The following is a 19707-nucleotide window of genomic DNA, read 5'->3' on the forward strand; positions in this document are numbered from 1 at the left end:
CGTATTCACTATTTGAAAGCAAAAAGTCTCAATCAATCTTTTATAGCCATAACAAATGTAAAATAATATGCATAAATTTCATTAGCTTTTTCCGAAAAATTAAATTGAAAAACATTAAGAGAAATTTAACTTTTCATGTGTACGTACAATAAATATATTTGTAATCCGAACAGTAGATTTCCACTCTATCATGTCGCATTTATTCAGCCGCCTCCCGCTCAATATTGCTGCCACTTTGAAGCAAAATCATTGCCGTGCCGAAATTCGCAACCGCATACCAACGGGCTTTATTGGATGAATTAAACGAGTTTTCGCCAGCCAACCATCCAGCATCCATAAAATCCAAACTGTTGCCCTTCGCCTGCTTTTATGCAATTTGTTGGATGGAGAGGAAAACGGTCGATTGAGCCATTGCTTTTGCAGCGTATCACCACGAACGATCTGTTAGTGGCCAGAAGAGATCCAATTAAAATGTGAACGTTTTGGATTGGTAAATCTTAATTTGCACGTCTAAGAAATTCACTTAATTGCTTCACATTTAGCTAGAATTAAATTTTGGCTGTTTATATTTGGTGTGTTTCGTGTATTACCCATGGGTAGTCTCGATAAAAATTAATCATCCAAAAAGCGAAAGAGATTTTTTCAGGATTTACATAATTCAATTGTTAAAATAACACTTTATTAAGTCGAAATTTTAGATAATGATTTTTACATATTAAATTATTTTATTAGAGAGATCATTTGCAGGGAAGTACCCATAAATTAAGTAACACTTAGAAGAAGGAGGGGGTTGCCCACAGTGTCATAATTCATACAAAGATTTTAAATGATGCATACAAAAAGGGGTGACATAGGGGAGAGGGGGTTGAAAATTGACACTTTTTGCGTTACATCATTACATCGTTACATCGTTACATTCCAAGGCACTTTTTTATGTCCCAGGATCTTGGAGAGAAACTGTCTCTTGCATCACACAAACCAAGGATCTCTGGTGTTTTTCGTAATGATAAAATACGCGTTGATTAATTTGTTTTCATGCAATTTCACTTGTCATAATCACTTGTAACTTATCATATATCAAGTACGAAACACTGATGAATGACTTACTGTTGACATTGAATTATCGAAAATCGTCCTGTAAAATCGACTTCAGTGGATTAAAATAGCAATATTCTACGTTTGCCGATTATCAAACAGCACATGACTATCAATTGCCAGCGACACTAATCAATACTTTATTTCAAAATTTTATTTAAATTAACACTATTTTGCTATTCTCTGATTTAGATAAATCAAATTCGAACAATAAATTCTGGTTCACTTTTCGTGACCCCTGAGCAGTGTTGAGCATGAGATTTCGGTGTCATAGAACTAATTTGTTAATAATTTTATTCAAAAGTTATTTCCAATTGAAGATTTTGTTACCCTCCAGTCGTTTTACTTCCTAACTGTTTCATATTCAGAGATCGACCAAACCTAATATATGACAGACCTTCGTAGGCTGGACACATAACCCGAATGTTGAAGAACATACATTTGTTTGGAAGATCTAGTATTGCTACTGGCATTTTCAAAATACTGAAATCAATTACTATTGAAAATGTAAACATTAAATATTTCTATTTTGCATCTAACATGTATTTATATGGAGAAAGTCTTACAAAATAGGGCGTATCTAAAATTTTACCGATAAAATATTTCATAGTACCTCGTATCCTTTTTCTGGAGCTCTGGGCTGAAATGAAAGTTCGATAATGTTCGCATCTGGGGGCACCGTGCGTCGGCGGCGGTGGTGCACAGGTCTAGAACTAACACGTTTTTTGACATGGGAAGACATTCCACTACCTACCGGGATACCTAGATGACTACAGCGTCGATATACCTATGTTACGCAATCTTCGTAACACACACACATGATATCCTGAACATGACATACATGCACTTTAGCTTTAAGAGATTGTAAGCCAGTATTTTCGTATACACTCCTTTCAATGATCTCTATTAAGCCTTGCCTTCATTGGTATGCGATATAAGGAACTGCTGAAACTGAAGCAAAACAAACTAGCACAAAGAAGAAGAGAGCTATTTATGATAACAAATCGCTGTTGATAACGTGTTTAGTTAGTCACATAATACAATAGAATTTGAAGCCTAATTTAAGTAAATATTGCGAACAGTCCAAAAGCTTAGAATATTACTTGTGGATTCATACGTAAATTATCAAAGGTAAATTGAATTTATAAAGATTTGCAAAGTGTACAATCTAGTATGTGCCTAGCTTCTTAAACCTAACTTACTTACTACAGATTGGACAAAGTCGACCGTAATTACTTCCCTGGGGAGCAGATTACCCCGAATCACTAGATCGAAGGTAATTCTCCTGTATAAATAGTACCTATCCTCTTGAATTAGTGTTTTATCAACATGCACATCCATGTATACAGGTATAGCATTGATAACCGTACGCGACTGTTTTCCGGACGTAACGGAATAGGAAGACACTAAACGTGAGTAAAATAATTGAACTAAAAATATTGTTAATGCTCAAACACATATATGAATTCCAACACATACTATACAATAGTTAAAATTATTATTTGTATCCCAACAGGGAAAATTTAACATACGAGAAATCAATATAATGTACAAAATCTACGTCGTCGAGTTTGTTTAACTTTTTTGGAAATTCGTCTTCGTATTGTTGTCGGTAACGGGAACAACCTACGTATTTATTATTTTTTACATCATTTATTCCAAGGTCAAAGTTCAAAGGTCATGGCCAAACGTCAAAGGTGAAGGTCAAGGTCAAAGTCTAAGGTCTAGATCGAAGGTTGAAGGTCAAAGGTCAGTCGAAAGTCAAAGGTCAAGGGTAAACGTCAAAGGTCAAGGTCAAGGTCAAAGGCCAAAAGTCAAGGTCAAAGAGCAAAGTTCAAGGTCAAGAATCAAGGTCAATGTCAAAGGTCAAAGGTCAAAAGTTAAAGGTCAAGGTTAAAAGTCAAGCTTAAAGGTCAAAGCCAAGGTTAATGTCAAGGTCAAGATCAAAGGTCAGGGTCAAGATCAAAAGTCAAGGTTAATGTTGCGACGCCGCATTGAACAGGTCTAGCGGTGAACAGGCCTAACGCGCAACATAGCTGCAACATGACAGCTTGCGCGCAATAGTAGTGGTAGATAGAGGGAGAGTGAGTGTAGGATGTAGAAGTAGTAGAGAGAAAAGACGCAAACAAGGGCAGAAAAGGTAAATAAAGATTTTGCGATCGAAAAGTAAAGTCGAGAGTGTTTAGTTCGGTGATAATAAAGTTTTATTCCAAAATAGAATTTGTGAGCTTGGTAGTGAAAAATACTACAAAATAATCCGGATAAATCGTCGGTTAGTGGTATCGAAAGAACCAAGTGAGTAGGACCTGTAAAAAAAAGAAGAAAATGATTAGAAAGAATGAATATTGATATTGTAAATACTTACCTGTAGATTCGGTGATTATTGGATAGTGCGACCTTACGAAGTTTTTGGAAAACCGCCGTAGAATCGCTGTAACGGTTGAGTAAATCCAACTGTCCGACCAAATTCGCGAGATCCAAGTAGGGTAGGTGAACCTATAGTTGACACCTGGAAGTATAGTCGAACCTAGTGGGTAGAAGGAAACCACTACTTGTAAGTCATTGATCAGATTAAGCTGTAAAATTGTATTGAGTAAAATAAATAATTACAGTTTTAAGCATCACCACAAAAAAAGTGTGCTGCTTCAGAAATTTTGGATTCCCTTCGGGAACATTCTCAAAAAAGTAGTGACAAAAACGTCGCTTGTGAGAAGTCCGTCCACAAAATGGGTTCCGATTCCGAATCCGTTGACAAAACCCTGTTGGACCTCACGGGAACTCCGTGCGGGATCTGTGGTCCATCAACATGCGACGAAAAGATGGTCGGTTGTGATGGATGTTCCGCGTGGTTCCACATACGCTGCGTGGGACTACCGGAAGAAAAACTACCGAGGATGTGGTACTGCCAAAATGAAGCCTGTAGGCAGAAGGCTCAGGAGTACCAGAAGCAGAAGGACGCCAAAAGTCGGTACGTCCCCAGAAGTAACTGGACGAGTCCGATAAATACAGCTCGACTTCCCGCGCCGGAACGTCTAGCGTAGATGCAAAAGTTCAATCGCTGAAATAACGTCAAAAGCGGAAAATGGGAGAGTTGGAGGCGAAATGGAGCTGAGGAAGAAGGAAAAGAAGATACAGCGCGCATTTAAAAGGAAGAAGATGGAGATGGAGGAGAAGATGCGTGCTGAAGAAGAAGAGGAGCGGATGGCCTGGCAAGCTGAGATGCTGCGAAAGAAGAAGGAGCAGATCCAGCGGATGGAGGCGAGGCAGAAGTCATTCGAGATGGAAATGGCGGCCATGGATGAAAGGTTGGCGGAGCTTTCGGGTAGTCCGGCGTCGAATGAGTTGAAGTCAAAGATCGTAGTTAGCGGATTACGGGCGGGTCCTTCCGGCAATACTAATAGGAAAGTGTTGGAGCTGACAAAGGAAAACGTCAAACGGCTAGAGGAGGACGACGACGACGATAGCGACGAGGATGATGAAGACGTCGACGAAAGTGAAAGCAGCGAAGAAGAAAAGGGTAAATACGATGAGTCCGATGGAGGAAAGCGGCTGAATAAACGAGCCACCGTCGCGACAAAAGAAAGCGCAAAGGCGGGCGCCTTGCAATCGAGCAGGAGGATGGTCGACAACGTGAGCCAAGACGGGCTGGGGCAACAGCAGGTCAGACCGACAAAGGCCCAGTTAGCAGCGAGAAAGGGGTTGACCTACAAACTTCCCAAATTCTCGGGCAAACCGGCACAGTGGCCATTGTTTTATGCAGCGTACAATGCCTCCAACGATGCCTGTGGTTACATGAACCACGAAAACCTGATGAGGTTACAGGAAGCACTCGAAGGGGATGCACTCGAGCTAGTGTCGGGGCAGCTACTTCTGCCGGCATCGATTCCGAGGGTCATCGAGAAGCTACAACGGCACTACGGCCGCCCAGAGCAGCTTCTACAAAGTCTGTTGGACAAGGTGGATCGTTTGGAGCCTCCGAAACCGGACAACCTCCGGAGTTTTGTTCCTTTCGGAAACACGGTGGAACAACTTTGCGGGCACCTGGAGGCTGCGGGTCTACAGCAACACCTCGTCAATCCGCTGCTCATTAAGTCGCTGGTCGCCAAGCTTCCGGATCGTGAGAAGCGTGAATGGGTTCATTACCGGAGAGGCCACGGCGAAACCACGCTGCGAACGCTGACGGATTTCCTCATGGACATAATGGTGGACGCCTGTGAAGCCAACGTAGACGTCGAGGTTCAGCCGTCGTATCAGTCGAGGAGAGTTTTCCCAACCGGGAAGAGCAAGCCGAAGGAGAAGGGTGCGCTGTACTGCCATGGCGAAGGCAGCAGTCCGGCGGCTAACTTGAACGAAGAAAGGAGGCTCAAACCGTGCCAACAATGCCGAGCCACCGATCATCGTCTGCGGCGCTGCACAGAGAAGCTGCGATATGCTGAGCGGCTGAAGTTGGTGAATCGGGAGAAGCTGTGCCACGTCTGTCTCAACGAGCACAAAGGGCAGTGCAAATTCAACATCCACTGCAACATTGGCGAATGTAGGGCATTCCACAATCCACTGATGCATCCGGTGGGAAATGTAGTCGGTATTGAGTACGCACATAAGGACAAATTGCACAGTCATGTTCAGGATTGTTCCAGTCCAGCTACACTGCGGAGGAAAGTCGGCAACGGTGTTGGCGTTCCTGGACGAAGGTGCTTCGATCACGTTGGTGGAGAAAAAGCTCGCTGATCGCTTGGGCGCAGTAGGAGTACCAGAGCGAATGACCATCAAATGGACTGGAAATGTCTCGCATGTGGAAGAATCCCAGAGAATGAGTTTGTGGGCGTCGTCTAGTACAAATCCAGCTACCGGCGACAAGTTTTTGCTGCACACGGTTACGGTATATAGTTGGAAAGCTGATGTTGCCGCATCAAAAGCTGGACCATGAGGAACTTGCTGCGCAGTACGGCCACATGAGAGGATTGCCGATCGAGTCCTACGATGGACAGCCGCAGCTGCTAATCGGGGCGAACAACATTCATTCGTTCGCGCCACTGGAGGCAAAAGTAGGGACACCAATGGAGCCGATTGCTGTTCGTACCAACCTCGGCTGGACGGTTTACGGACCCAGACAGTCCACTACGGTGGCGGCCGGCAACTACCTGATGACCTGCATGAGCTTCTCAAAAGCCACTACGCGCTGGAGGAGTCGGTGGTGATGATACCGCAAGAAACGGAAGAGGAAAGACGTGCCCGGGAAATACTGGAACGCACTACTAAACGTATCGGCGATCGCTACGAGACCGGGTTGCTGTGGAAGACAGACGACCCACGGTTCCCGGACAGCTATCCAATGGCCTTGCGGAGAATGAAGCAGCTGGAGAAGCGGCTCGACAAGAATCCGAAGCTGCGAGATAACGTCAGTAAACAGATCGAGGAATACCAGCAGAAAGGGTACACACATCTTGCTACCGCTGAGGAATTAGCGGGCACTGCCGCCGACCAAGTGTGGTATCTCCCGATCAACGTCGTCCAAAACCCGAAGAAGCCCGAAAAGATCCGTCTCGTCTGGGATGCCGCAGCGACGGTGCAAGGAGTCTCTAAACTCTCAGCTGCTAACAGGACCGGACATGCTCGTACCGCTGATTAAGGTTCTCCTCGGTTTCCGTGAACGGCGGATTGCGTTCGGTGGAGATTTGAAGGAGATGTTCCACCAGTTGAAGATACGCGCAGAGGACAAGCAGAAGCAGCGGTTCATCTTCCGGAAAACGCCGGATGATCCACCAAGCATTTACGTCATGGACGTGGCGACATTCGGATCGACAAGCTCTCCCTGTTCGGCCCAATTTGTGAAGAATCGGAATGCCGAAGAGTTCGCCGCACAATACCCCAAAGCGTCTGCGGCCATCATTCACAAACACTACGTGGATGACTACTTCGACAGTGTCGACACCGTAGAAGAGGCGGTTTCCCTAGCACAAGAGGTTAGATTAGTCCACCGAAAAGCAGGTTTTGAGATCCGGAATTGGGTGTCCAACTCGCCCGAAGTTCTACGAAGTCTTGGAGAGAAAAAACCGGCGGCGCCGGTGCATTTCGGCTGCGATAAACAGACGTTGAAGGAAAGAGTTCTGGGAGTGATCTGGGACTCGAGGATGGACGAATTCTCGTTCTCAACAAAGAGCCGGGAAGACATGATGCCGTACCTGTATGAGGAAAAACGTCCTACGAAACGACTCATCGCAAGCTGCGTGATGGGATTCTTCGATCCGCTCGGACTGTTGTCGCCGTTCACCATTCACGGCAAAATAATCATCCAGCATCTCTGGCGCTCCAAATGTGACTGGGACGAAGAAATCGACACAGATTCCTGGGATCTGTGGAAGCGGTGGACAAAACTGTTGCCGCAAGTAGAGGAGATCCGGATCCCCCGATGCTATCTCGGCGGTGCGAGGTACGCCGAAGTTGATTCGCTGGAAGTGCATATTTTCACCGATGCCAGCGAACACAGATACGGCTGCATCGCATATCTGCGAGCGGTAATCCAAGGAGAAGTCCATTGCAGTCTGGTAATGTCGCGGGCAAAAGTGGCACCGATAAAACGCCAGTCAATTCCCCGTCTGGAGCTCATGGGAGCTGTGCTAGGAGCCCGGATGAGCCAAACCGTGCTGGGCACTCACTCCTACGATATTAGCTGAACTGTTCTCTGGACCGATTCCAGCACCGTGTGCAGCTGGCTCAATTCCGACCAACACCGCTACAAGCAATTCGTTGCTTTCCGGGTCGGAGCTGACGAAGGTGCAAGATTGGCGATGTCGACAACGCATCTCAACATCGTAGACGTTGTGACAAAGTGGGGGAAAGGAGGTCCGCCGTTGCAAAGCGAAGGTGAATGGTTTAATGGACCGTCTTTCCTGTATCGGCCGAAAGAAGAGTGGCCAGAGCAAGAGCCGGAGACCAATGAGACGGAGGTAGAAGCGAGAGGGTTGTACTGTTCCACGAGGTGATCGATGCCGAACCGATTTCCCGCTGGACAAAACTGTTGCGGGTGACCGCTAGCGTATTACGGTTTATCGCTAACTGCCGACGAAAGGGGAGAGGAGAGCCGATAGTGACCATACGAGCTACGGTGAAGCAGCGGCAGCTGATTGAAGCGACTGCAGTGAACTACGTGTCAGTAAAGGTTCCACTCGGACCAAAAGAGCTCCAGCAAGCAGAAACGGTTCTCTGGCGACAGGCTCAATGGGATAGTTTCCCGGATGAGATGATTGCGCTCACGAACAACCTGAAGCGCAAACCGGGAGAACGGATGGAAACGTTGAAAAAGGGCAGCCCGGTATACAAAAGCTCGCCGGTATTGGACGACGAAGGCGTTCTGCGAATGGATGGTCGGTGTCGGTGAGGATCACCCTAAGCACCCATCTCTTAGGTGGTTCAACAGCAGCAGAGTTCAACAGCAGCAGTACGCTTTGCATTGTTCTTCCGATAGCTCGATGACCGGTCATCGCTGGATATAAACGGCAACGATGATGTCATCGATGCAGCCGACAGATCAGTTGAGTAGTTGGATGTGCGTTGAGAGGGAGAATTAGAAGTTCACCACATTGCATTCGGGTTAATTGGGGTACAATTTAGGAGTAAGAGTATTGAGAAGACAGTTGGATTTAGCACTCGGTCGAAGAACAAGCTACGTGACCCGTTAGTAGAATTAGGAATTATTGTTAATGTTAAGTCGTATAGAATAAATGTTACGTGTTAGAATCGTGTTTAATTAAATATTTAGTTGATTTAAACGTGTGTTATATGTGTTAATCGAAGAAATTGCCTGATACTATTGGTGCCTAACAATTCAATTACCTACCGTGGCCGCTCTGAGGATAAGGTTACCGGCCGCCTTGAGGATAGTTACGCCTTGCAACCCCATCGCCCATTGAACCAAGGCACCCACTGAGCTATCTACTAAATCCAGGTATCCTACATTATTGGTCCTTCATCCGGATTACCTGAGGATCGCACCAGGCAAGCATCTAGGCTTCTTCGATCAACGCCAGGATTTTGGAAACAGTCACACAATTCACTTCAACCAACTCTTTGTGCTCCACGGAAGAAGGATTGTCGCCATCTCGTCGATGAATAATAGTTGTGCATTATTGATTTCGCCATCATTGGAGCCACAAAGAGCATCAAAGGATCCTTTATGAAGGATATTCGCGCGTCGCTTTGGTAAGCGCTGCCATTGGGATTATAGTTACCGCCTACTGATGTTGTTGAACCTTGGAGCCGCTTTGGTCTGGACTGGACACTAATCGGAACGGATTCCTGTTTCTCCAGGTAAACTATATATTTAGTGTATGTCCTACCGAAGCATTACCAACACCGATTCTAACACCATTTTCGACCACTTCCCTGACTCGACACTCTTCCTCATCGAATACATTGGGACCATTGATGACTACCGACCAATCATCCGTCATCCGAGCATTGAGCTACATTGAATCATCCTGCTGTGAGTGAGAATCCAATGCGCAGCAATTTTGTGCAACTTCAGATGCTATATGCCACCAACGGAGCTGCAATCGCTACATCTAGGAAACCGTAGAAATCCACACGAAGAGGGAACGGCATCGCATGTTTGCCCAGGTTAGTTAATTAGAACTACTATATGTCTACCGAAGCATAGGCAACAGTGTTACACATTTTAATTGATTTTTCATCCTCTTCGATGTTGTGGACTCCTAATTTGTATATTGAGAATTTCGGATATATTCATTCATCCCATTGATGATTTGGTAGTGGTGCTGGATACTGCTGGGTTTACGACGCTGTTGATTTCTCTAGGTGAGTTGATCGCAGTATATGCCTAGCCGAAGCCAAACATTTTGATGCTACATTCGAATATTCTCCTCTTCTCCCGAATAAAAAATTGATTGTGATTGGAGCCCCAGTGACCGTTTATATCGCTACTCAAGATTTGTTGACATCGCTTATTGATTGAATTGTGAGATCTATCCAATTGATCGGACATCAGTAGAACTGTTGGTTTCTCCAGGTGAGCTGCCACAGTATATGTCTAGTCGAAGTTGAATATATTTGATTACTACATGCTGGTTTCCCCTCCTCTATATACAATCCTGTAAACGAGAATCGTCTTGCGTCGAAACTGTATTAGACAATTAAAGGGCAGACGAAGACATCGCTGAAGGCTGATTGGCGAAATTTTCTAGTGTGGAGGTCAGTTAAATAGAATAGTGTGTGTCCGCCGAAGCAAGGGGACTCCACGGAGTACTACATCACCTTTCTTTTCATCCCACCTTGATCGTGTTGAGCGACGATGGCGCCTTCCAGGAAATTGTCAATAGCCAAGAAGACAGCGAGTTTGAGGATTCTGATGACCAAATTGAAGCAGGTTGTAGCAGCCTTTGACGATATTTGCCGATTTGCCAAGAACATCCAGGGAACTACTTCCGCCACCCAAATCCTTCTTCGGCTGGAAAAATCGACGACTTATGGGAAAGGTACGGAGCAACTCTCGTGGAAGTCCAGTCCCATGAAGATTATGATGAGGAGGACGTGGAAAGCGATGCGCACGATAACCGAAGACAGGAATTTAGTGACCGTTATTACGAGGTTAAGTCGATTTTATCAGATGAGCTTAGGGAGAGACAGGAACAAACTAATCTCAATCAACCCATTCGTAGTGATACTCCAACAATGTCCAACCTCGATCGCGTACGTCTTCCGCAGATTAGCCTACAAACTTTTAATGGGGATATAGATGATTGGCTAAGTTTTCGGGATCTATTCTCTTCCTTAATCCACCGAAAGACAGATTTGCCTGATGTAGAAAAATTCCATTACTTGAAGGGTTGTTTGCAAGGGGAACCAAAAACAATTATCGATTCACTTAAAATCACTGCAGCAAATTATCAGGTAGCATGGGGGTTGTTAACTAAACGGTACAATAACAGCAAAGTGCTGAAGAAACGGCAGATTCAAGCGCTATTGAAGTTACCCATTCTGCTCAAGGAATCCGCTTCCGAATTGCACACTCCCGTGGAAGGATTTGAAAAGATTGTACAAACACTGGACCAGGTCGTACAACCAGCCGACTACAAGGACCTTCTTCTAGTGAGCATGTTGGCGTCTCGTTTGGATCCGTCTTCTCGTCGTAGTTGGGAAGAGTTTTCTTCAACGAAGGAACAGGATACGCTGAAGGAACTCACAGAATTTCTTCAACGACGAGTTCGCATCCTGGAGTCTTTGCCTTCCAAGGCAACAGATGTCACCAGGGCAACACACCAACCGTCATTCGCCAACCGTCAGAGGAACTCTGCAGTGAAGAACAGTTTCAATACCATCCAAGCTATCGAGGAGCACTGCTTCGCTTGCACTGGAAATCATCTTTTATTCCAGTGCGGAGTTTTTCAACGGATGTCAGTAACGAATAAGGATTCGTTGTTGCGGGCTCATTCGTTATGCAGGAACTGCTTCAGACAAGGACACTTAGCTAAAGAATGTCAGTCGAAGTATTCTTGCAGAAATTGTAAGGGACGTCACCACACGTTGGTCTGTTTCAAATCGGAAGGGAACTCCAAAGCAAAGGGTCCGACAAGAAGCAGAAACGTGATCAGGGAAGCTCCGGAATCTACACTTACGCCTACACCTCAAGCTGCAAATGTTCCAGCTCCTCCGCAAGTAGCTAACCTAGTAGCTACGGACAGCTTGGTGGCAGGCACAGTTCACCAATGTTCGTCGAAGGTTTTGTTGGCAACAGCAGTTGTCATTGTTCAGGATAACGAAGGCAACACAATTCCAGCTCGCGCGCTACTTGATTCAGGATCGGAGAGCAATTTCATCACCGAACGTTTGAGTCAGCGTTTGAAGGTATGCCGAAGTAAGGTGGATATTTCGGTTCTAGGAATTGGTCAGGCTGCAACTAGGGCAAAACAAAGAATTGTTGTCACTATTCGCTCTCGGCTGTCGGAGTTCTCGTGCCAGATGGGTTTCCTGGTGCTTCCGAAGGTGACAGCCAATCTCCTACCACTAGCATCAACATCGCTAGTTGGGCGATACCGGAAGGAATCGAACTAGCTGATCCTTCATTCTGTGTTTCATCAGGAGTGGATCTTGTTCTGGGCAATCAAGCATTCTTTGACTTCTTCAGTACTGGCAGAAAGATTTCTCTTGGTGAACTGCTTCCTACATTATACGATTCAGTCTTCGGTTGGATTATCAGTGGAGGAATTGCCGAAGGAAATTCAAATTTGCACATTAACTGCAACCTTGCAGCAACGGATCGTTTGGAGGATTTACTTACCAGGTTTTGGTCAATAGAGGAAGTGGAATCGGCTCAAAACTACTCCCCCACTGAAGGTCGTTGTGAAGTTTTATTTTCGAGACAGCTACAGCGTGGAGCGGATGGCCGCTATTCTGTATCTCTTCCCAAGGATGAAAACGTCATTTCTCGGTTGGGCGAATCAAAGGAGATCGCATTCCGACGTTTTCTAGCCACCGAACGGAGGCTCACAAGGGACAGTAACCTCAGAAAACAATATGTGGACTTCATGGAGGAATATCGGCGGTTAGGTCACATGCGGAAAATTGAACTAGATTCAGAAGCTATCCACAGATGTTTTCTTCCCCATCATCCGGTGCTCAAAGAAGCCAGCACAACCACCAAGGTCCGGGTGGTATTCGATGCCTCGTGCAAAACAGCATCGGGATTATCGTTGAACGATGCTTTGCTGGCTGGACCTACAATTCAACAGGATCTGCGAGCTATTGTACTACGGTGCTGTACAAAGCAGATATTGATGGTAGCAGATGTGGAAAAAATGTTCCGTCAAATATTCGTTCATCCACAAGAAAGACCTCTTCAATCCATCCTGTGGCGTTCGTCCCCTTTAGAGGAAGTGGCGATGTACGAGTTGAACACGGTTACCTACGGAACAAAGCCGGCACCGTTCTTGGCGACACGAACAATGAAGCAGCTGGCGATGGATGAAGGTGAGCGATATCCACTAGCAGCGAAGGCGATCACTGAGGACACTTTTATGGACGACGTCATCACCGGCTGCGACAACTTGGATGAGGCGAAGAAGTTGCAAAACCAACTGGAAGAAATGACACGTAGTGGTGGCTTTCGGCTGAGAAAATGGGCGTCCAACAGTGCAGACGTACTGAACGGTATTCCGGACGAAAATCTGGCAATTCGTCCTACTGAAGGCATTATGCTTGATCCAGATCCATCTGTGAAAGCATTAGGATTAACTTGGCTGCCAGGAAGCGATGTTTTCAGATTCCAATTCAGTGTCCCGACTATTGGGTCCGATGAAGCTCTTACCAAACGGAAGGTGCTATCGATTATTGCTACATTGTTTGATCCTCTAGGATTCATCGGTGCTACAACGACAGCTGCCAAGGTGTTCATGCAGCACCTATGGACTTTGGAGGATGAGAAGGGCAAAAAGTTGGATTGGGATCAGCCGTTACCTTCGATGGTGGGTGAGGCCTGGAGGAGACTTCATGATCAACTACACATTCTGAATGAAATACGGATTGATCGTTGCGTCATCATTCGAAATGCCATTAAGGTAGAATTCCATTGTTTCTCGGATGCATCGAAAAAGGCGTATGGCTCATGCCTGTATGTCCGAAGTCAAGACCGGAGCGGGAGAGTCAAGACTCGACTACTATCGTCGAAATCCAAGGTCGCTCCTCTCAAAACTCAATCCATACCCAGACTAGAACTCAGCGGTGCGCTGGTAGCTGCACAACTTTTCGAGAAGGTGCGTCATGCAACTAACCTGAAGGTCCACACAACGTTTTGGGTGGATTCCACGTGCGCTCTACAGTGGATCAAGGCTCTTCCTTCAACGTGGTCAGTATTTGTCGCAAACAGGGTTGCGAAAATCCAGGCGCTCACGGAAGGCTGCGATTGGAGACAGGTAGGAGGGGCCGACAATCCAGCTGATCTGATCTCGAGAGGTGTAGGTCCACGGTGGCACGGACCAGAGTGGTTAACCATGGAACCGAATAGTTGGCCAACTTTAGATACTGCTTCGTTGAAAGAAGGAGAAGAAGAAAAAAGGCGCACTGCAGTCGTCGGCAACATATCAGTCGTAGCAGATTTCAACGAAAGGTTCATCTCCACATCAAATTCTTACACGACATTGATTCGTCGCGTCGTAATTTGGCAGCGGTTGATAAAATCGCTTCAAGCACCGGATGATCGCCCGGTAGGTTTTCTTACGGCAGGAGAGTTGCAGCATGCAGAATACACGTTAGTGCGAAAGGTACAAGAAGAAGCATTTTCGGATGAATTGCGGTCCATTCAGAAGAATGAAACAGTGTGTAGAAAATCTCCACTTCGCTGGTATCAACCCTACATTTGTGAGAATGGATTCCCAAGTAACATTTTTAGTTTTATGACGCTCTTCATGACCATTATTTACTCTACAAGAGAGCCTTAAAACCATTATAAAACCAAAATGTTACTGGGGATTATTAAGAGTAGGTGGACGTTTGCAGCGTTCAGATGAGTCTAGTGACACTAAACATCCAATGATTCTGCCAGCAAAACACCGATTAACTAGGCTTGTCTTCGAACATTACCACCTTCGTTTGCTCCACGCCGGTCCACAGCTCTTATTGGGAACAATTCGACAGCGCTACTGGCCGCTAGGAGGAAGAAACGTTGCACGACACGTTGTACACCAATGTTTAGCGTGCTTCAGATCAAGGCCACCACGAGTTCAACAATTAATGGGTGAATTACCGAGCTCACGAGTAACAGTTTCTCGCCCGTTTGCCAAGGCTGGAGTCGACTATTTTGGTCCAATTTATTTGCGTTCAGCACCACGAAGGGCAATAGAAAAGGCATATGTAGCCATATTTGTGTGTATGTGCACAAAGGCTGTGCACATGGAATTAGTGTCCGACTTGTCAACAGAACGGTTCCTTCAAGCTCTTCGGCGGTTCATTTCGCGCAGAGGAATATGTACCGATCTATATTCCGATAACGGTACGAATTTCGTCGGGGCCCGAAATCAATTGAAGGATCTTTTCCGTCTATGGAAGAGCAACAGCCATCGAGAAGAAGTAACAAGGTTCTGTTCCAACGAAGGGATAATGTGGCATTTCAATCCACCTGGCTCACCTCACTTTGGGGGACTATGGGAAGCTGGAGTGCGGTCAGCCAAACATCACATTCTTCGAGTTATTGGTTCCAATACAGCCACGCATGAGGATATGTTTACGTTGTTAGTGCAAGTGGAAGGTTGTTTAAATTCCAGGCCACTGACGCCATTATCGGACGACCCCAACGATCTTGAGGCGCTGACTCCAGCGCATTTTTTAATTGGCAGCTCTTTACAATCGCTTCCCGAGCTTGACCTTCGTATGATTCCTGCAAATCGATTGAAGCACTACCAATTAGTTCAACAGAAACTTCAACATTTCTGGGAAAGGTGGAAAAGAGAATACCTCTGCCAATTACAAGGCAGATCTAAGCATTGGAAACCTCCGGTCAAATTCGAATTGGGAAGACTAGTTGTCATCCAGGACAAAAATCAACCTCCAACACGTTGGCGTCTGGGTCGCATTATTGAGGTACATCCGGGCAACGATGGAGTTGTAAGAGTTGCAACTTTGAAAACTTCAACTGGGGAAGTGAAGCGAGCAGTACAATATCTCTGCCCGTTACCTATTCCCGAATCAGCCAAAAACGTCGTTTAAGTACAAGTCCTGAAACCCTTCCCTGTCCCAATCGAATAGGATATTATTTTAGGTAGACGCAGAAATGAATATTTCTGTGTGGGTGAGAATGTCGGTGAGGATCACCCTAAGCACCCATCTCTTAGGTGGTTCAACAGCAGCAGAGTTCAACAGCAGCAGTACGCTTTGCATTGTTCTTCCGATAGCTCGATGACCGGTCATCGCTGGATATAAACAGCAACGATGATGTCATCGATGCAGCCGACAGATCAGTTGAGTAGTTGGATGTGCGTTGAGAGGAGAATTAGAAGTTCACCACATTGCATTCAGGTTAATTGGGGTACAATTTAGGAGTAAGAGTATTGAGAAGACAGTTGGATTTAGCACTCGGTCGAAGAACAAGCTACGTGACCCGTTAGTAGAATTAGGAATTATTGTTAATGTTAAGTCGTATAGAATAAATGTTACGTGTTAGAATCGTGTTTAATTAAATATTTAGTTGATTTAAACGTGTGTTATATGTGTTAATCGAAGAAATTGCCTGATACTATTGGTGCCTAACAATTCAATTACCTACCGTGGCCGCTCTGAGGATAAGGTTACCGGCCGCCTTGAGGATAGTTACGCCTTGCAACCCCATCGCCCATTGAACCAAGGCACCCACTGAGCTATCTACTAAATCCAGGTATCCTACAGTCGGCTTGCGAACTCCGAGGAGAGTTCCTTCGATAAGAAGCACCCGATCATTTTGTCAAGGTTCCACGACGTCACACACAAATTAATCCAGCACTACCACGACCAGTTCGGACACGCCAATTCGGAGACCGTCTTTAACGAGATGAGGCAGCGGTTCCAGATTCCGAAAATGCGTCCGGCGATACAACAGGTAGTGAACAAATGCGTCTGGTGTAGAGTGAACAAGTGTCGGCCACGTTCACCGAGGATGGCTCCACTTCCCGTCGAACGAGTCACGCCTCATCAACGACCATTCAGCTCCGTCGGCGTCGACTATTTGGGTCCGGTGGAAGTTACAGTTGGACGGCGTAAAGAAAAACGTTGGGTGGCAGTTTTCACTTGTTTGGCTGTGCGTGCGGTGCACCTGGAAGTTGTGCACAGTCTCACGACCGAGTCGTGTCGAATGGCCATCACTCGTTTCCAAAGCAAGTTTGGCAGGCCAAGTCACATATTCTCGGACAATGCCACTTGCTTCCGCGGAGCGAACAATGAGATGATCAAGATGGAGAAGATCAACGAAGAGTGCGCAGAAGCCGTAAGCAGTTCGACTACCGCCTGGCATTTCATTCCGCCGGGAACCCCACACATGGGAGGTGTCTGGGAACGAATGGTGCGGTCGGTGAAAGAGGCAATGCGGGCACTCGACGATGGAAGAAAGCTGACGGACGAGATCCTGGTGACGACGCTGGCAGAAGCGGCCGATATAATCAACACGCGCCCGCTTACCTACTTGCCGCAGGACTCCGACGAAACGGAAGCACTGACGCCGAACCATTTTATTCGGGGAACGGTGTCTGGTGCAGATGTGAAGATGGACGGAAGGCCAACAGATCCCGCAAAAACTCTGCGGAACATGTTCAAGCGCTCACAGTTTCTCGCAGACCGAATGTGGGAACGATGGAGTAAAGAGTACCTCCCGACGATCAACCAACGGTCGAAATGGTTCGATGAGCAAAAGCCGCTCCAGGAGGCCGACTTGGTCTTCGTGGTCGATGGGAAGAACCGGAAGTCTTGGAAGAGAGGCGTCATCGAATCGGTGATTAAAGGTACGGACGGACGAGTACTTCAAGCGGACGTAAGGATGGCTGACGGTAAGGTACAAAGACGAGGTGTAGTGAACTTAGCGGCGTTAGAGATTAAGTAAATCCGGAAATGCCGGATGTTACGGGCTGGGGTGTTGCGACGCCGCATTGAACAGGTCTAGCGGTGAACAGGCCTAACGCGCAACATAGCTGCAACATGACAGCTTGCGCGCAATAGTAGTGGTAGATAGAGGGAGAGTGAGTGTAGGATGTAGAAGTAGTAGAGAGAAAAGACGCAAACAAGGGCAGAAAAGGTAAATAAAGATTTTGCGATCGAAAAGTAAAGTCGAGAGTGTTTAGTTCGGTGATAATAAAGTTTTATTCCAAAATTGAATTTGTGAGCTTGGTAGTGAAAAATACTACAAAATAATTTCGGTTAGTGGTATCGAAAGAACCAAGTGAGTAGGACCTGTAAAAAAAAGAAGAAAATGATTAGAAAGAATGAATATTGATATTGTAAATACTTACCTGTAGATTCGGTGATTATTGGATAGTGCGACCTTAGGAAGTTTTTGGAAAACCGCCGTAGAATCGCTGTAACGGTTGAGTAAATCCAACTGTCCGACCAAATTCGCGAGATCCAAGTAGGGTAGGTGAACCTATAGTTGACACCTGGAAGTATAGTCGAACCTAGTGGGTAGAAGGAAACCACTACTTGTAAGTCATTGATCAGATTAAGCTGTAAAATTGTATTGAGTAAAATAAATAATTACAGTTTTGAGCATCGCCACAAAAAAAGTGTGCTGCTTCAGAAATTTTGGATTCCCTTCGGGAACAGTTAATGTAAACAAGGTCAGAGGTCAAAAGTCAAAGGTCAAAGATCAGAGGTCAAAGGTCAAGGCCAAAGGTCAAAATCAATGTCAAGGTCAAAGGTCAAAGTCAAGGTCAAAGGTCAGGGTCAAAGGTCAAGGTCGAGGTCAATGTCAAGGTCAAAGCAAAGGTCAAGGTCAAAGGTCGAGGTCAAGGCCAAAGGTCAAAGGTCAAAGTCAAAGGTCAAAGGTCAAGGTCAAGGTCAAGGTCAAGGTCAAAGGTCAAAGGTCAAAGGTCAAGGCCAAAGGTCAAGGTTAAAGGTCAAGGTTAATGGTCAAAGGTCAGGGTCAAGGTCAAGGTCAAGGTCAATGTCAAAGGTCAAGGTCAAGGTTAAAGGTCAAGGTCAAGGTCAAAGGTTAAAGGTCAAGGTCAAAGGTTAAAGGTCAAGGTCAAAGGTCAGGGTCAAGGTCAAGGTCAAAGGTCAAAGGTCAAGGTCAAAGTCAAGGTCAAAGGTCAAGGCCAAAGGTCAGGGTCAAGTCAAGGTTAAAGGTCAATGTCAAGGTCAAGGTCAAATGTCAAGGCCAAAAGTCAGGGTCAAGTTTAAAGGTCAAGGTCAAAATCAATGTAAAGGTCAAGGTCAAAGGTCAAAGATCAAGCCCAAAGGTCAAGTCAAAGGTCAAGGTCAAAGGTCAGGGTCATGGTCAAAGGTCAAGGTAGAAATCAATGTCAAGTTCAAGGTCAAAGGTCAGGGTCAATGTTAAAGGTCAAGGTCAAAATCAATGTCAAGGTCCAGGTCAAAATCAATGTCAAGGTCAGGGTCAAAAGTCAGGGTCAAAGTTCAAGGTCAAATGTCAGGGTCAAGGTCAAAGTCTAGGTCAAGGTCAAGGCCAAAGGTCAGGGTCAAAGGTCAAGGCCAAAGGTCAGGGTCAAGGTTAAAGGTCAAGGTCAAAATCAATGTCAAGGTCAAGGTCAAAGTCAAGGTCAAAGGTCAGGGTCAAAGGTCAAGGTCAAGGTCAAAGGTCAAGGTCAAAGGCCAAAGTCAAGGTCAAGGTCAAAGGTCAAGGGTCAAGGTTAAAGGTCAAGGCCCAAGGTCAGGGTCAAGGTTAAAGGTTAAAGGTCAAGGTCAAGGTCAATGCAAGGTCAAGGTCAAAGGTCAAGGTCAAGGTCAAGAATTATAAATTCTAATAAGAATTATAAATTCTAATAAGAATTATAAATTCTAATAAGAATTATAAATTCTAATAAGAATTATAAATTCTCATAAGAATTATAAATTCTCATAAGAATTATAAATTCTCATAAGAATTATAAATTCTAATAAGAATTTTAAATTCTAATAGGAATTTTAAATTCT

The 19707-nt window shown here is 45.5% G+C and overlaps 2 protein-coding genes across 4 annotated transcripts in view; one reads left to right on the plus strand and one right to left on the minus strand.

The window, feature by feature from the left end:
- The window catches only part of LOC134205351 (putative aldehyde dehydrogenase family 7 member A1 homolog), a 52373-nt gene that overhangs the window by 27462 nt on the left and 5204 nt on the right, over positions 1–19707 (minus strand). The gene's annotated exons all lie outside the window — the stretch shown is intronic.
- LOC134205352 (uncharacterized) overlaps positions 2096–19707 on the plus strand; it is a 203165-nt gene continuing 185553 nt past the window's right edge. The window contains exons 1-3 of one of the 3 annotated variants that reach the window (XM_062680534.1): positions 2096–2226; positions 2307–2371; positions 2445–2507. The gene's annotated coding sequence lies outside the window, so the exon portion shown is untranslated. Of the gene's footprint in view, positions 2227–2306; positions 2372–2444; positions 2508–19707 lie in introns of those variants that run through there. The other 2 variants (XM_062680532.1, XM_062680533.1) reach the window with 2 other exon arrangements.

Source organism: Armigeres subalbatus, chromosome 1 (genome assembly GCF_024139115.2).
Source record: "Armigeres subalbatus isolate Guangzhou_Male chromosome 1, GZ_Asu_2, whole genome shotgun sequence".
In the NCBI taxonomy this organism is placed as follows: Eukaryota; Metazoa; Arthropoda; class Insecta; order Diptera; family Culicidae; genus Armigeres; species Armigeres subalbatus.